The following is a 19,245-nucleotide window of genomic DNA, read 5'->3' on the forward strand; positions in this document are numbered from 1 at the left end:
AAAATATGAGTGCGCTAAGCACTCTGTTCACCTATTTATTAACATCAGATTTAATCATTGTACAGTGTAGAATTTTCAATAGTCTGTTGCTTTATATACACACTCATATAGGAGGGCATTTGGCATCACAATCTAACTGAATCAGTGTGACAGGAACATTGAAAGACTTTGCTCCTTCCTATAGCTAACTCTTAGGGGTATATTAACTAAAGTGCAGGTTTCCAGAATTGGAGCTGTTGCCCATAGCAACTAATCAGATTCTACTTATCATTTATCTAGCACCTTCTAGAAGATAATAGCTAGAATCTGATTGCTATGGGCAACATCTCCACTTCTAAAAACTATAGATGTGCGCCGACCCCCGTGTTTTGGTTTTGGATCTATATTAACTTTGTGTTCTTGTTTTGTCAAAACTGCCCTCACGTGTTTTAGTTTTGGTTTTGGATCTGTATTTTTTCCCAAAAATTATAAAAAAAACAGTTAAAATCACATAATTTGGGCCTATTTTTGTTCCTACAATATTATTAACCTCAATAACATCAATTTCCGGTCATTTCCAGTAAATTTTGACCACCTCACAGCTCACAATATTGTTTTCATCCAGTTTAGGCTAAAAGGTTGCACCGAGCTAGCTGGCTGACTAAGCTAAGCCACATCAGTGGGGGGCACAAACATGTGGCAGTTCAACTTCCTACATGGCACATTTAGAAAACAGAATAACACTGGAGTGGCAGACAGGATGGCAGTTTAATAAACTATAAAAATGTCGTCTACGCAAAAAGACAGTCAAAAATGCCCCAAACAGCGCATAATACAAAGAAAAGAAGTGAAAAATGGAATTGTCCTTGGGCCCTCCCACCCACCTTTATGTTGTGTATATTAAACAGGATATGCACAGTTTAACAAACCAATAACTTCAGTGACAGGGACTGCCACTTGTGACTGAAGTGATTAGTTTGTTTGGGCCCCCACAAAACAAGCTACCAATGAGCAGCTGATATTGCTGGCAATGATCTCTATGTACAAACTGGCTCTACAGAGGCAAAATGTCGTCGCCATTATCATCCTCACTCTCATCAGTGTGTACATCATCTTCACACAATATTAATTAGTCCAGGCTGGAATCCACCATTACAGGTGCCGATCGCTAACAAGGTTCCCGGCTGTTTGCCTGAACGTACACACGCACAGTGCTTTCTAATTAAAAAACAAATATATATATTAAATTTTTTGGGGGGGAGGTGCAACAGACAACACCGTTGCACTGCACAATTCCGTCAGTGCCCTTGACTGGACCCACTGACCGTTAGACAAGGTAGCACAGCCTTCCTGTATTGGCTGAATGCACACAAGTTGGGAAAAAAAAGTTGTTTATTTTTACTTAGTGTCAGTGATAGTGACACTGACCAGTAGTGACCACCACCATGGCACAAACACAGTTTGTTTTTTGTTGTTTTACAGTGTGCCCACTGCCCTGAACAAGCCAGGTTCCCTTACTCCACTCCACACAGACACAGTGCCCCTGCCTGCCTTATACAGATTTGAAGGGACCTGTGACTACGCACTGCTATATTCACAGTGTCACACACACACACACACACAATGAAATGCTCCCTTCTCTACACAGACCGTCTTCCTGCCTATACAGACTTGAAGGGACACCGTGCACTACAGTAGCTGTTGCTAGCTAACTACTAACTTTCACTGAGAGCTCTGCCTACACTGCCTACTCCGTTGGATCTCACTCGTGAAATGGTGCTCGAACACAGGGAGGGACTTTTGTATCCGAGCCAAAACACGAGGTATCCGATAACGGGAAGTTGACATTTTGCCTCGTTTTCGGATCCGAGTCAGGCGGAAAAACCAGAGCTGGACTCGGATACCCGACAGATAACCTATGTTCATGTGCTTCCGGTTCCCAGAGAACCGGACCCGCTCATCTCTACTAAAAACCCGCACTTTAGTAAATATACTGCTTTCGGCCATAACCAATTAGACTGCGCACTGTTCGCTTGAATGTGTCACTTTTCGCATCTATCACGTCTGTTTTTCACGATATCATATTGCAAAATACATGATGCAGTATTCGCATGAATGGGGAAGTCTGATTGTACCCCAAAAAAGGGGAAACTAAGATAGGCTAATAGTGTAGAAATGTATTAGTGAACAAAATTTAAGAGTTTGGGGGTTTTAAATTGTGTAAAATGGCTGATACATGCATTTTTCTCTAACAGTGAAAAAAATTATAGAAAGCTAATTTTTTGGGGAAAAATAAATTCCATGGTTAAATTAGGGGTACATTAAAAAGGGTGTATAAAAGTGCATTTTTAAAAAAATACATCGGTCACTTGCATCTGTAATCCCAAAAACACCTGTCCCTTCCATATAGTCCCTCAAAATACCTACCAAACTACAGTACTTTAAACTAATTTTCAACACTTTGTACATTTTCACCCCAAAAATGACATGTCATTATTGGCTGAATGAAGCTAATTAAAAAATGATTTTGCCTAATCAGTAGGGAGGGTGTCCTGACATTTTTAGCCAAAATAGTGGTTTTGCACAACTTTTCACCTGCTCTGAGATGGTGAAAACTTTTTGCCGCTTTTGACTATGGAGAATTTGCATGTGCGAAAAGCCGTTGCTAATAGTATAGCGCGATACGCAATGTAAACTTTTCACACAACCGCGGCTTATCGTGGCTCCTTAGATATGGCCCTTATTCTGTTGCTTCTTGTTTCCTTCCATTCCCCTCCTATCAGATTGCCTCTGACACATATAGCCCTCTCCTCGCATAGGGCCTGATTCAGATTCGCACGCTATTCCATTATTTATGCAAACAGCCAATGTTTTGTCTGAGTTGTACTGTACATGCTGCCCCATTTTGCTTGTACAGAGTCGCAAAACAAATTTAGAGGAACATTAGCAGCAATGTAAGGGGCATTCCTAAACTGTGACTGGGAGATAACAAAGTGGTGGCTAAAAACATGCACAGAGATTATGCATCCTGTGGGGTTGTTGCAGGTGTGACACTCAAAGCGGTTGTGTACAAAGATGCTGAACCACCCACATAGAAGGCCATACTCAGATGGAGAAACTTCACCTGCCGTAGGGCAAGTGCAAGCAGTGGCGTCCCTCTCCGCAGTGTCACCCGCTGCGGGGAGGGACGACGCGCGTGACTGCGCCAAGAGGTTGTGGCCACGCAAACATCAGCATGGTCTCACAGGTAGGGACGTGGCCTCGCAGCCGAACCCCTGTGGTCCTCTCCCGTTGTTACTGAGGGGCAGGAGGGGTGCAGGAGGTGCGGACTGCCCTGTGTGCAGTGCCGGCCGGCTCCCTCACAGCTGTCAGGTGCCGAATGTTGCACTTAATTATGCAGTGCAGCACCCAGCTCCTGTCACTGAGGGGGAATCTGCATCTTGGTGTCACCCCTTGGCTGGTGACACCCGAGTGCGGCCCACCCCCCCTTGTGACGCCACTGGGTGCAAGTTTTGATGGTGCGACCAATGGTCGCATCTACAGACACATCAGGCCATATTTAATTGACTGCGGATGCTGACAATGGGCATAACAGTCCTTGCACATTCAGAAACATGGAAAGACCCAGATGTGACTTCTTGTAGAAAGTGTATATGTGCACGCTTTAAAACAGTTTGTAGCTAATGCTCACAGCATCCGCCTGCTGCACAAGTTCTCGCGGGATTGTGGTGACTGGATGCAATCCAAGCCTTGTTTTGGACTCCAGAATACTGTGCATGTACAGTTGGTCTCAAGAAACCCCAACGCGTTTTGTCATCATCTGACTTCGTCAAGGGGCCTATATATATATATATATATATATATATATATATATAGACAGTCCGCACTCACAACTGCCAAAACAGGCAATTCATTCATTCAGATCCCTGAGGAATATGATATACCTGTGATGCACAGCACATCACTTCCAGGTACTATGTGCCAATGAAATCCTCAAGAAATGTTAAATAAACCAATGGAGCACAATGTGGGAACTATTTGAAGAAGCATCCTATACCAAAGTGCCGCATGGACGCAGCTTGCGTTTCAGCTGGAACGCAAATGTCATCTCTTTCCAAGTATCTATGGGGCACCAGTCACCAAATCTTGCAGACTGAGCATGCGCTGAGTGAATGAACACATATAGAGCACAGGCACGCCTAGCCAGGATGTGACATGCTTCCAGATGGAAAGCAAACGTGATACGCCCCTCAGTGTTACAATACACATATCAGGAAGTAGTAATCGCTCCAAATGGAACGCAAAACACCAAAAATAGGTGGGGCATGCACTCCAGATAGTAATAAACAATATAATGGGAAAATCTAATAGGCGCCTCATCTATATATTGATGTAGCTACAAAAGCACACCTGACTTCTAAGCAGCAATAGGCAGCAGGGCCGTAACTAGGGTGGTGCGACCTCTGCCATGGCACAGGGCACTGCAGGGCAGGGGGCACTGTTTGGCCCTGTCAGTTTTCCTGTTTATTATCATTCTCATTTGTAGTTTCCTCTTCTTTTATCCCCAGCATCTCCTGGCCTCCCCTATCTCTTCCCTGGCCCTTCCTCATGAGGCCATGGCCCTTTTTTGGGTGCCATCTCTTATGTCCCTATTTGAAAAATGATGGGGGGACAATGCTCTTTCTGGCACAGGGCACCAAAAAGTCTAGTTACAGCTCTTACAGGCAGCATATGATTAAGATTATAAAGGAGCATCTGGAAAGCATAAGCAGACAATACATATCAATTAACTTTTGTGCACTAAAAATGAACACACACATAACAATATACTGTAGAGCAATAAACATAATGAGTATATATCACTTAAGAAAGCTATTGTGGATTGAGTGGAGTCCAAAACGTTTGGCATGTGTTAAACGTACTGGTACAATATGGGACTGAATCACAGACGCACGCCACAGTTGTGATTTTTGGCCGTCGTATCGGCTGTAATATGCAAATTCTAGTTTCAGCATTCCCCTTGTGTACTTGCGAGCGCCGGAGAGTGCAAGCCCTGAGATGCCCACTTTCAATGTCCGTGGACGGTGAAACCCCGCCGGTGGTACCAAACACTGCACTTTTTTTACACCATCACATTCACCATCGACACTTACACCAGCCTGTGGCAGATGCAGGGTCTCCTTCTCAACTCCATATAAATATGGCCTCTGTGGCTGCGGCTTTGCAACTGAGAATGCAGCTGGTTGCATAGACACGCCCGCAACACTCCCATAACACACCCCTGAGACAGACTTTTTGTGTGCACACTTCAGGCCACCTCCCAGTCGCACCCAGGAACGGCCGTAGTTTTGACTTACAGTTCCTAATGCTAGCAATCCCATACAAAACAGTGCATTTGTGTGTACACTCAAGGTAACGCATGCGCCGTGGGGATTTTCAGAATATTTGCCCAACTCCGCCAACATCGGCATTCCGTTCAGTTAGTGTCTACCTATGAATCAGGCCCTATGACAACATGCAATTCTAGATACACAGCTTTGCAAAATAGAGAAATTAACGTCTGTACCAATATTAGCCAGTAGGTGGCGATCAATCACCTTTTTAATCTGAGGAAAATAAAAAGATTCACAATTCAGTGTGTACAGTGATATTGCATCCCAATAGGAAGTTTACACTGAGATCCAAGGAGACCATTATGCCCTAACCTTTAGTACAGTTGAACATATGGGTCACATGCCTCATTTTGCATTGGTGAGAATAGATTGCTGCCAAAGTGCATCGGGTTAGCAGAATAAGATGGCAGTATTTTCCAAAGTAAAGAAGCAACACGCTGATATTACTATTACCAGTTATTTTATATAGCGCACACATATTCCGCAGCGCTTTACAGAGAGATTATTTGACCATTCACATCAGTCCCTGCCCCAGTGGAGCTTACAATGTATGGGCCTGATTCAGAGCCGGATGCTATTTGCGCTCGCTCGTTCAGAAAAAAGGGGTGGCTATTCAAATTAACCGTTCGCTCTTTGCGGTCTGTTGACGCCTCTATGTTAGAACGAGCGAACAAAACTTGCGGTCCTAATTTTGCAAAAAACGCCCCCTGGCCGCTCGCATCATACGTCATGTCCGCTATTTATTAGATTAATCGAGTACATCGAAAGGCGAATGAACTGCTCGCTATTCTTGTGGTTGGTTTTTCCTACCGCAATCTTGCGAGCAGTTCTGACTATAAAATATCCAAGTGACGTGGTCAATGACGCTGCTGTATTAATTATGCACACCCTTAAAACGCCCGTTTTGACCTTTTGGCACTCCCCGTTTTCAAGCACCTTCCCCTGTTACCACCCACATACGCCTCATTCTGTCACACAAAATAGCAGGCATTCGCTATTTAGCGAGCACACAATTTTCTACCGCACTGACTGGTTCGCGCATGCGTATTACAATCCGTACGCATGAGCAGTTGTGCGAACATCGCTCGGAACGAACGAGCGGCCGCTTACGAGCGGCTCTGAATCAGGCCCTATATTCCCTACCACATGCGCACACATACATACACACAGGTTAATTTGTGTTGGGAGCCAATTAACCTACCAGTATATTTTTGGAGTGTGGGAGGAAACCGGAGTACCCGAAGGAAACCCACGCAAGCACAGGGAGAATATACAAACTCCACACAGTTAGGGCCATGGTGGGAATTGAACCCATGACCTCATTGCTGTGAGGCAGTAACGCTAACCATTACACCATCTGTGCTGATATGAGGAGAAAACGGTATACGTTTACAATGCCTGCGCCACAATACCGACCGCCGGCTTCCCGACTCCTCAATCCCGGCTAGGGTTAAATGACAGGCGTCTAAAATCTAGATGCCTGTCATTACCTCTACGCCGGGAGACCGGCACCCAGCATCCCAATCGAAGGGATGCCGGAGCGCCGCGAGCGGACAGCCGCGGGGGGGAGGGTTAGGTTTAGGGCTTCAGGGGGGGACTTAGGGTTAGGCTAGGGGAAGGGTTAGGCACGCCTCCGGGGAACTTAGGTTTAGGCAGCGGGAAAGGGGTGGGTTAGGTTTAGGCACTTAGAGGGGGGATTAGGGTTAGCACTTGGGGGGGAGGTTAGGGTTAGGCACCCCTAAGGGATGGTTAGGGGGGTAGATTAGGTTAGTTAGTACTTACCTGGGGACGATCGGGATTTCCAGCGCTGTCGGACTGCCGCTGCTGGGATCTCTTCCTCTGTCGGCCTGATGCTGCTGGGATTACATACCGATTCCGGAGAAAACACATTGATGCATTGCGTTGAGCAGTATACAAAAAAATAAGATTTGATTTTGTTGAGCAAGAATACTGAAATGAGACAGCGAGGTGAAGATGGTGCATTTTAGAGGCATTCCTACTAGTCTGAGCTGGCAGAGATTGGGCCTCATACTTTACTTTTACTGTTCATTCTTATTGCCCTTTGGAGAAAAACTGCTTTTCTATCAGTACAACATGTTGTACAACAAAAAAAGTCAGTATTTTTTAGGATTGTGGTAGGAAACCGGAGCATGCAGATAAAACCACTTACATACATGGGGAGAACATACAAACTCCACACATATAGGGCTCTGGTTTAATCAGATATATGAGCCCAATGCAATGAGACCACAATTAAGACTAAATTTAGCAGTATTTTAAAAGACAATGGATGATAGGATATTAGATTTTTATGTGACTTTTGTGCAGTGCATCTTTGGATATTGTCCCCTTTACTACAGACCTAAGCCTGGGTACACCCTGGAGCGACAGGCATTCATTCCAACATCGGAAAGAATGACTGCGAAAAGTAATTGTGCATCCACACTGGATGACTTTAATGAACGACGGATCATTGCGTTGTTAATTAACAATGCACTGGGCGCTAGCAATATCACTAGGTTTGATGTCCAGCACATCAAACCTCGTGACCGTCACTAGCAACCACGGGAGCCACAATCGCCGGTACATGCTGAGCAATGTAGGCGAAATGTTACGAAATGGCATATCCGCCCAACATCGCTCCAGTGTGTACCCAGCTTAAGCAAACTTTTAGTGCATTCAGAGAACCCCCCCTCCAAAAAAAATAAAATAAATCCCAGCAAGCATATTACAGTATACTAAGTGCTCACTAATTGTGCTTTGTTAAGGAACATCCAGTGTGTACAGTTGTTTTTTTTACTTTTCATTACGGTACCCCACGTTTGCATAATATAGGAAATACTTTCTAATTCTAAGGATATTTTATATACTCATTATAAATGTTACAATGAGATAGAGAAATTACACTATGTATTCACAAGTAGAAAACCTTTGAGTTTTAAATATATATTAATGTTCAGATATCACATAAGACCTCAATACAAAGAATTTATCAAGATAAGTACAAGATAATGTATTTACAAGTATTAGCCTACATACCGTACTTCAAGATCAATGAATGCTTCTACACTTGGAATATTAGATTGTATATACGGTAATAGAATATTTTTCACATTGAGCAGCTTTTTGTTTTACTGATGAAAGTTTTGATTTTAATAAAGTATCTCGTACAATACAGCATTGAGTAATAAACTGACTTGCAACAAATGTTTTCTAATAGGATATCTTTACACATGGCTTCAGCCGGAACAGATGTGCCCATTCACAGAGGACTATTTTAAATTGAGGTTTTTGTCAGTGAAAAGGTGACTCTGACCTCAAATTTACACAGAAATCAGGATACATTTCACTTCCTCTGGACAATGTTTTATTAACCAAATGAGGAGACATATGTCTCTTCGTGCTTTAAATCAGGGTACAAGTCACTGCACAGTTTCACTGTAACCGCCTCCCAGCCACACAACATTTCATTTTAGTGATTACAAGTGAATTGCCAAGAATGCATTTATACAGTATTTTATAATTGTATCACTAAATGTAAAAAGTCTTCACCTCCAAGCTATGCCCTTTTGCCATGTTCTAATAGGCCATTTTACATTTAAATATTTTTTATTTCACATAACAAGATGGTGTTAATGACAAAAATGTTTTCTTAATCAGCATTTTTATTTTTTCATGAGCAGGAAAAGCAGCATATGTCTAAAGTGAACTGTGCACAGAGAGTTTGCTTTCTCTGTATAGTTTTTTTTTTTTAATGTGTATGTTTTTCAATGTCCTCTTAGCAACACAATTTATTGTACTGGCTGAATGTGGTAACCTCTGGGGAATAGTATATACTGGATTTTAAAAGTTTAATTGCAATTTTAGAATTTTAGAGTGTGACAGTGGAAACCGTACTATTGACTTTAATTTGCCCTGTTGTTTTCATGTGTTAAACAATGTGGGAAAAGTGCAATAAAAGAGAATAGGTGTGAAAAAGACTTCAATAAACAGTAACAACACTGGCAACATGTTCATAACCAAGTCCCAAAAGGGCACCTTCTGAAGGAGACATCTCTCATTGACAATAACATAAGGATTTAGGATAATTAAGTCTTTGTTTCTGAAGTTTGTACTGCCATCGGTAACGCTGGATGTCATCTACAGCACAAAGCGGGCCCTACAGCATGTGTCGTACAAGGAAAGCATAGTAAAAATGATGGTATATCAATTCAAGGTCATCAAATCATTAACCAAATAAATAAAAAAAAATAATGTTTTTGTCTATGTATAAATTCAAATGAGTGCGCTGCGTAACATCTATTTTATGAACACAGCAGTGACACTGAAGGTCCTTTGCAAAGTGTACAAATGCTCACACCTTGGTTTTGCGGTCAGTGTGCTTTGGTGTTTCTCTGAGGGCACATGAAGATGTATGTCTACTGTCTGCTCTCAGAGGAAAAATATCTGATCACACATAGCTATTCAACATCACTTTTGGGCCTGTTACAAATGCAGAAACATTAGTTGAAACATGTGTTAAGTAACAGGCCCATGTGGCTGCCTAATATTTAGCAAACTCCAAAAACTGAAAGTTCTTCAAATGACACTGGTTCCCGGAGCCAGGCTCCTTCCTCCAGCCTTTCCCACCCTACGGCAGTACACATACGTGAACTAAGTTCACACAGTGCTTAAAGTGGTCCTAGATAAGTGGTGGAACTCACCCCCGCCCCCTCGGTGTTTTTTTAAACAAAGGGATAGCGCGCGCTTAAAAAGGTCTTAAAAAGGGATGTGGCCACACAATAGTATTCCCAATTAAAATTATGCCACATTACACCACAGAGTGGTGCCCCTTATTTATGTATGACACACAGCAGTGCCCCTTTTACACAATGCCCACGTATGTGCCCCTTATACACAATGCCCACAGTAGTAGTGCCCCTAATACACATAATGCCCACAGTAGCAGTGCCCCTTATACAATGACCACAGCAGTAGTGCCTCTTACACATTATGCCCACAGCTGTAGCGCCCCTTATGCAATGCCTATTGTAGCGATGCCCCTTATTCTGTGCCCACAGTAGTGGTAGTGCCCCTTATGCAGTGCCCTTAGTAGTGGAGCCCGTTATTCAGTTCCACCAGTAGTGGTAGTGCCCCTTCTGCAGTGCCCACAGTGGTAGTGTCCCTTATTCAGTGACCCCAGTAGCGATGTCCCTTAATCAGTGCCCCCAGTAGTGGTGCCCCTTATGCAGTGCCCCTAGGAGTGGTTCCCCCTGTAGTAATGCCCCCAGTAGTAATGCCCCCTGTAATAGTGCCCCCTGTAGTAGTGCCAATAGTAATGCCCTCTGTCTTAACGCTCCCAGTAGTAGTGCCCCCAATAGTAATGTCCCCGAGTAAATGCCCCAGTAGTAGTACTCCCAATAGTAATGCCTCTGAGTAACTGCCCCCAGTAGTAGTGCCCCCAATAGTAATGCCCCCGAGTAAATGCCCCCAGTAGTAGTGCTCCCAATAGTAATGCCCCCAGTAGTAGTGCCCCCAGAAGTTATTCCCCCAATATGAAGCTGCTTACACAAAAAAAAAAACAATACTTACCTTAAGCCCCCGCTTCAGCGTCGGCTGCCTCCAGTCCACCTGGCTGCTCCGCTGAACTACGGGAGAGACGTCATGATGTCTCTCCCATAGCGTCCGTGGGGGGAGCTGGAAGCCAAAGCTCAAGAGTGAACACCAGCCTCCGTGCCAAAGGTTGTCTGATGATCCGTAATGAATGTGGAACTAAGTAAAGTTAGCGGAATGATTGAATAAAATCACCGCACACCTGAGCCATTAAATGTTTAATCCTGACTAACCTAATAAATCATCATTGGGTATGGCCAGTGTCGATGTTTTACATATGTGGCAATCTTGTCCATCAACCCAAAACTTATGAGGAAAATATGTAATTTATTAAAGAGAGTTTTGACATTTTTCATTCCATACGGCAGACAGACTAGGCAAATAGTTTGCATGGTTGTATTGCTGAACAAAGTAACTACTGCCATCAATAATATATGCTTATAAACGTGTTGCATACATAAACACACTTACTTAAAATCCGACTAGATTTGGAATCCGTGACTACACCACTGAGGAATGCTTACAGGCATATCCAATTAGGTGCAGGGTTTACCATGCGGGGAAAAGCTTTGGGTTTAATGCCCAAAGTTATTCAATTATTCTAAATTTTTTCTGCGTGGTAAATCCTCGGATAATGCGCGGTAACCCAAAGATTCCATTTAATGCTGGAATCTATTCCCTGCGCATTAATTCCCAGAGGGTCCATTTTAACGCAGACGTTTACTCGCAGATCCAGAGGCTGTGAGGAAACGTGCACCCTCTGGGGTTTAACGCGAGGGGATGCAGAACCCTACTGAATAAGTCTGAGCCGACAATTAGCCTGCGGCTCACTGTATATGTTCTTTACAGTCTTTTATGCTATAATGTTGTAATAATATTTTCCTGCTATATATACACTATGTAGACAAAAGTGATTTGATACTGACAGTAAATAGATCACTGAGATTTTATTGACATCAGTACTTTGTAGGTCCACCACGTGCAGTGATTACTGCAGACAGCCTTCTTGGCAAACTGTCCACAAGTGTCCTGGACAACAGCACCTGTCGCTCCAATTCTTCCCAGAGATTCTCAGTGGGGTAAGATCTGGACTCTGAGCTGGCCAGTCCATCTGGGTTACCAAATTTTCTGTATACCAGTCCAGCGTCACCCTGGAAACATGACAGGTGGCATTGTCGTCCTGATAAAAACATTAGTTGTTTCCGTAGAACTGCAAGTGCATGGGCCTCCCTGAGTAGTGTTCTTGTTGAAACCGCCACATTAATGGCTATTTGGAACTCGTGTGCAATGGTATGCATGGTAGGCATTTCGCTTGCACGGGGGTGTCCAATCACTTTTGTCTACATAGTGTACTTAAGTAAATGTTGACTCTGTGATTTGTTGACTTCTCAAATGTTTCTGCTTAATTTCATATAAAAGGTAATATTTAAATAGAAATAAAAAGTGCATGTTTATAAGGAACTTCTATAGATGCAGTTAAATACTCCAGAGGTTCCCAAACTTGACCACTACAGTCCAGATTTTAAGAATATCCGTGCTTGAGTCCAGATGCTTAAATCAAATTGACTCAGGTACCAATTAAGGGGTCTATGTACTAAGGAGAGAAAATGGTTAAAAACACTAAAGGCAGAGAAAATCCCTGTACATACCGCGTCTCAGTATGTACTGAAGGGAATTTCTCTACCTGCAATCTGCCAGTGCTAAGTGCAGGCTACAATATTGTGCTGCACCTGGGGCACTTAGCTCTGCCATAGCTACCTATGGGAGTGCTAAGTGTTACAGGTGTCACTAAGAGGAGAGGTCACTTACCGTGAGGTGTCTTCTCCAGTGCTGATATCGCCTCCTGTAACTGCCGGTATCTGCTTGGTTGAGCTTATTTCCCCTTCATTGTAAGGACCTGGAAGTGATGCGAAGTGAGGGCAGAAGTGCGGTTCCATGCCCATCAAGGCCACCAAACAAAGAAATTTGTCCACTCGCGGGCACGATTTATTTTCCCCCTCTATGTCCACGTGGATAGTAACTGATGACGTCAGGGTCCGCTCCATGAAGGGCATCGAGATACTACTACTGTGTCTGCTTCTCCTCATGGGAGAAGCAGGAAGTGCTTGTTGTCATTTTCACGTATTTGTTGATAAAGATTTTGCACACAAAAAAAAGTCACTGCTGCAGCTGCCTGCCGGAACGGTGAGTCACATATGGGCTGTCAGGGGAAAGGGGTCTCAGCTGATACTGCCAATAGGGTGACTTAGCGGTCACTCTCCTCGCCTGCGGTAGCCGGCTCCTGCTTCACAGCGGTAACAGGCGAAGCAGGAGCTGCTATTTCTCAGAGAAAAGAGCAAGGTTAGTACATTCTCCATAATGGGTATCCTTAAAATGTGAACTGTAATGACGGCGTTTGGGAATGCAATACACAAATAAAATACATCAGTGCTGAGAATTCATTGCACAGCCGTTTGAGATCTCTGAGCTGAAGAGCTTACAATCTACATGTAAGTATGCTTACACTTCCTGAAAAAAGTATTTTTTTGTAGATGGACTGAGTAGACGTTAGTACAAAGTTAGGGTTTCCCAATGATTTTTATGTGCAAAATGGCTCCAAATCAAAAGGGATAGGTAACATTGTCCTAAATTAACTGTAAAGCGGATATGTGCTTTGAGAATGAGAGATGACATTTTTAGAGGAGAGGGTGACATTATGAAAGAAACAGCAATGACTATAGGGATATGAGTGAGTGAGATGTCATACAGAGTGGTGTTAGGCCAGTTAATGAAACTGTAGGGTTTTGTCATACAGTTATATTGTGACCCTATAGATGACTTCAGGATATCATTGTAGTATCCCAATAGATATTCAGCTGCGCTGCCTGGGGCAATAAACAAAGACATTAGTCTGCGTGTGGGGAAAACAAGCCACAATGTTCCCATTGTCATACTAAACAAGCTTTAAAGCATTCCTCTTCCTGTAATCTGCCGAACACCTTTCTCAGTAAAAGGAAGCAGTGCCGTTCTTAATAGGTTTAATACAAACTTTGCAAATCAGCTCCTGAACAGGATATTGGCTTTTGATTGCTAACATACATATGCAAAATATTGTCATCACCAATGTGCAGGAATACAAATAAACAATCCAGGCATCTGCTGTCACATTGTCACAGACACATACAGGCTGCATATTTAACACCGCTCAGCAATGAATGGGATTTATGTCTTAGGAATTTAGTAATACCTTGAGGAAGATAACAATTACTTAGTAGATCTCACAAGTACTTTTATATGATGTTCAACATTTGTTTTTTTGCTATTTTTATACAGAAGGCTTTAAAGGACTAGAGATGCAGTCTGTGACTTATCAGAGAGACAGAGGACCTCATTCAGAAGGGGCCGGATATTGAAATGATTCCATCGCAAGTTGCGTCCCTAAGTTCGGATCGGTAGTTGGCCGACCAAGGGGAGGAAGCGGGCGGAAGACAAAAAAATACGCCCCCTTCTCGTACGCTTTGCACGTCATCTCCGGGCATATAAGGATTAATCGAGACCATCGGGAACCATCGGAACTGGTCGTAGAGCTTAAGGTTGACCATACCCTCTCTTAAGCTCTACGATCATGTCAGAGTAAAAACTTCCCATGTCACATGTGCCATGATGCTACTTTGTTAATTATGCACTCCCATAAACCGTATGCACTCCCATAAAACGCCGTTCGCATAATGAGGCACGCCTGCGTTCGGATCTCCACTCCCCCGTTTTCAAGCACCTTCCCCTGTTACCACCCACAAACGCCTCCATCTGTCACTCAAACTACCGACCTGGCTGTGTTCAAGGAGAGATACATTTCTGATCGTAGCGGCTAGTTTGCGCACGCGCATTGCGAACTTTACGCATGCGCAATATAGCGAACATCGGTGGCGTACGACCGTGCGGCCGCTTCGACCGACTCTGAATGAGGTCCAGAGACTTGTGATTTTTTAATAATGTCATAAAAATGCATAATACACATCCAACATCACTGTATGATTCTGACCGTGTTTACGGTGCATTCTTAGCAAACAATTTCAACAGCTTCCAGTCTAACGTGGATCAGTGCAATAGTTTATATATAGTTGACTATAGTGTCCTGAAGTTTTTCCTTTCATTTTTAATATCATTATATTACATATATACTGTATATGTACACTGCCACATTTCTGTGAAAGTCCATCTCATATCCGTAGTCACTGATATAGGTCAACAACCCTGCTCTGTCAGTAGCAATGTATAATACAGCAGACTCTTCTGTATCTGATTTAATAGAGACTGTATAACTACTATAAATAATGTGCAGTAAAATATTAATATTATTTTAAATAATATACATCAATGATGGTACAAGAATCATTCTTAAGGCATAGAGCATCACAGGAAAACTTTGCATACAAAACAAACCTATAAAACGTAAAAGACATATTATAATGTATATGGTGCTTGATTCAGCAAGAATCGCAGTTGTTATTACGCACGCAATCGGCCGATTGCTGCATACTGCTCATGCGTCGCAGTGTGCGTGCACAAACCGGCCACTGCGATCACAGCAGCTATGCAGACCCATCGCAGAGTGATTGACAGGAAGTGTCGTTTGTGGGTGGTGACGGGGGTGGGGGGTGGTCGGCAATCACAGGCATGCCAGTGTGTTTCAACGCCATTGCATGGGCGTGCATAAATTATCCTCCGCGATACCATACACAGCCTGAGGCCTCATAGCGTGCGCTGGAGTTAGCAATTCCTGAGTGAGGTCTGACCTGCCTTAACTGTGCGTATGGGTCCGATGTTACTCGATGTTAATGATTATTTCGCTATGTTACTAAAGTATACGGATGTGAGTAAGGGGAAGTGGGCGTCCTTATGTTAGGCTGCGATCGAAATGCAAATGCAATCATTTCCATATCACTGCTGATATTAGCAACTACGTTGCGTACGTATTAACAGAATAGCGATCCTTACTGAATCAGGCCCATAGTGTGTTGAGTATAAAACACATTATAATGCTAAGTGGGTATTGCCTATTAATATTGCTCAGGTGGGTAATAATGAAATATCTAGATTCTAAATAGATCCAGCCAATCCACACACTATAGCCAGTAACATAAAAACTCTCAGTCTCTCTGTCTTATCTCTTTCTTAACCTGGTGACAGCACACTAAAATCAGGAGTGTCAAGACTGGGGGTAGGGTGCGGGTACAAAGTGCCTAAGCAGGTCCGGGGCCTGGGCCTGCCAGGGACTTGCAACCGCAGCCTAGGATAGAGTGACCATGACTCCATCTGTGGGCATGGCAGTGTGCAGATTCTGGAAAGGGCCCCAATATTCACAATATGGCGTGGCCTCGTTTGATTGGTCATGCCCCATAGTACCAGGACCCAAAATATCTTTTGGTGGTCCTGACTTTACATTTACAGTACCTCCAGCCAGGAAAGAAGGTCACATACAAAAATTTAATGCAACTTTTCTTTGGCCCGTAACTAAAATGCGCATAACTGCAAAATTAAAAGTGATCCCTCCAAATATTGTAAATTTCACATACAAGACCAATCCATAATATGTTATTTTATTTGTTGATTTTCCTCTTTATTATGCTGGTCATCTAGAAACTTATGTTTCATGTATATAAGTCATGACAACCGAGCAATAAGGCGGCAATAGAGCTATATTTCAAGCTTCAAGTTATTTAACTTGAACTATTTGTGCCACTGAAGGTGCTTCCTTTATAAAACATGGGGGGAGATGTATGAAGCGCCGAAGCGACATCATCGCACGTTATGTGCGCAGATACTGCTTCTCCCCCATGTATGATTGGGGGCTGGCTGGTAAATGACAGGTGCAAAATAGCAGCGCCGATAGCTTGGGCTATGTATGAACAATCAGTTCGCCTGAGCGTTCCACCTGCTGCAGCTATCACTATCAACAGCTACAGCCTGGCGATGCCCTATCCCCACAGTAGGGACAGCGCTGTCCCTGCTGTGGGGGCTGCCGGCTCCAGGGCTGCACATGGGATCTCGCGATACTCGCGAGATCCCGCGCATGCTCAGTGGAGCGGCCGGGAGAGAGACACAGTGCATCAGCACTAGGCTGATGTGCTTTGTACTCAGGCAGGGACTGACGGAGGGGGGAGTTAACACTCGCCCGCTATGGCCGATGAGATGTTAATACATATCATTGTTAGTGCTTCCTGCTTCGCCTCCGTAAAGAGTCAAAGCAGGAAGCGTTATAGCGGCACGTTAAGTGCCACTATAATACATCTGCCCCACGGTGTTTAAAATAATAAATAAACAAAACTAAAGAAAAAATAGGAACACTTACAAATTTGCACAATATCCAACTTTAAAATTAATCAATATCTCTTCCCATAAAATAGGTACAGTATAGCCTTCATTCATATGGAAAGCAATGGGATGTAGTGAGTAGACGTCGGAAGCCCGACCCGTGACTAAAGATAGGCGTCAAAATCCAGACAAAAAGATATATATAATACCTAAGTATAAAAATTAGGCGCAACCAATAAAATACAATAATAATCAATTGTTAGCTATATAGCAGCTCCCAATAGTAGTGCTGGAAACACTACCCAATTAAGATCAACATAAGCCAAATTAGTAAATATATATATATATATATGGAAATAGTAGTTCTTGGATCGCGCACAGCGCATCAACCCGACTGTGACACTAAAGTGCAGGTGTCATACATATAAAAAGTTAATCGACCACTTGAATCCTTCAAATAAGAGGAGGCAGCAGTCCCTTCCGTAGGTCTGTATGGCAATCAGATGAAACAGTGATCTGGAAAATGGGGTGGAAAGGACAAGCGCCAAATAGTGTGATAAATTAAAAAATAATTGTGCCCGTGCTCAAATAATAATGTGCGTACCAAAAGATAAATCTTTAAGGCTTATCTGTAAATCTTGTCAGTCGATTGAGTATACAAAGCTGGACCCGGGTTACTGGTGCCAGATAGGACCTTAGTAGGGAAAGGCTCCGATAGATTCTTGTGTAGATGCATATAGTGTTAACCTTTGGTACTGGAGAGAGCTGTATCTGTGTCCATACACAATTCAACAGTGGTCCAGGTGATTTGGAGGTGATTCCCGCAGTATGAACACCGCTGAGCCTGTGCACAGCCAGTGACTTTGAATCTGAAACTTCACAGCGGGGAACCATCACCACTTTATGTGGGTACTTTTGGGGCTGAAAAATAAGGAAGAAACCTGGATAAAGTCACCAAAGGTTAACACTATATGCATCTACACAAGAATCTATCGGAGCCTTTCCCTACTAAGGTCCTATCTGGCACCAGTAACCCGGGTCCAGCTTTGTATACTCAATCGACTGACAAGATTTACAGATAAGCCTTAAAGATTTATCTTTTGGTACGCACATTATTATTTGAGCACGGGCACAATTATTTTTTAATTTATCACACTATTTGGCGCTTGTCCTTTCCACCCCATTTTCCATATATATATATATATATATATACATACCCAAGGGAGCACTTGATTAATTAATAATAAATTGAATGCATATATAACATTACATATAAATACATCAATAAAATAAAAGATACAGTGTAACTAATATCCTACATCAACATATTCTCATAGAGATATATCACTGATAACTGGCAAATTTTAGTCGCTTGAATTATGTAATTCAAAGGATCCTGTGGGAATCCACTAGTGGTATAGAAACTTGATTAGCAGAGCCAGTGTGTTAGTATGATTTGCTTCAATATAGTCTCACCACTTAGGGAAATCCTGAGCAAAGGCAAAGTCCCCAGATAGTACCGGTGGTAGGGCAATCCTCTGTGAATTACGTTCCCTGTCTGATAATCAGAATCGCCCCTTGCCAATGTGATGACGTCGGCGGCAGTGGGAGCAACACATCAGTCCCCAGATAGTACCGGTGGTAGGGCAATCCTCTGTGAATTACGTTCCCTGTCTGATAATCAGAATCGCCCCTTGCCAATGTGATGACGTCGGCGGCAGTGGGAGCAACACATCAGTGCCCAGATATGAGAAGAAGTCACGGCTCTTGCATAAAAAACAGAGGTTTTACATCCGTAGCACCACAATGTTAAGCAGATCCACTTGTCAAACAGCCAGTATTTAGTCCACAAACTTAACGCGTTTCTCCGTTATTAGACCATACAACGGTTTCCTCAGAAGATAAAATTGTGGCTGTCAGACCAGATATTTAAACGGTCAGTGTTCAATCACAGTAAACTGTTATTTTGATTAACAATTAATCCCAG

The sequence above is a fragment of the Taudactylus pleione genome, unplaced genomic scaffold (genome assembly GCF_031769625.1).
Source record: "Taudactylus pleione unplaced genomic scaffold, aTauple2 ptg000803l, whole genome shotgun sequence".
Taxonomy (NCBI): domain Eukaryota; kingdom Metazoa; phylum Chordata; class Amphibia; order Anura; family Myobatrachidae; genus Taudactylus; species Taudactylus pleione.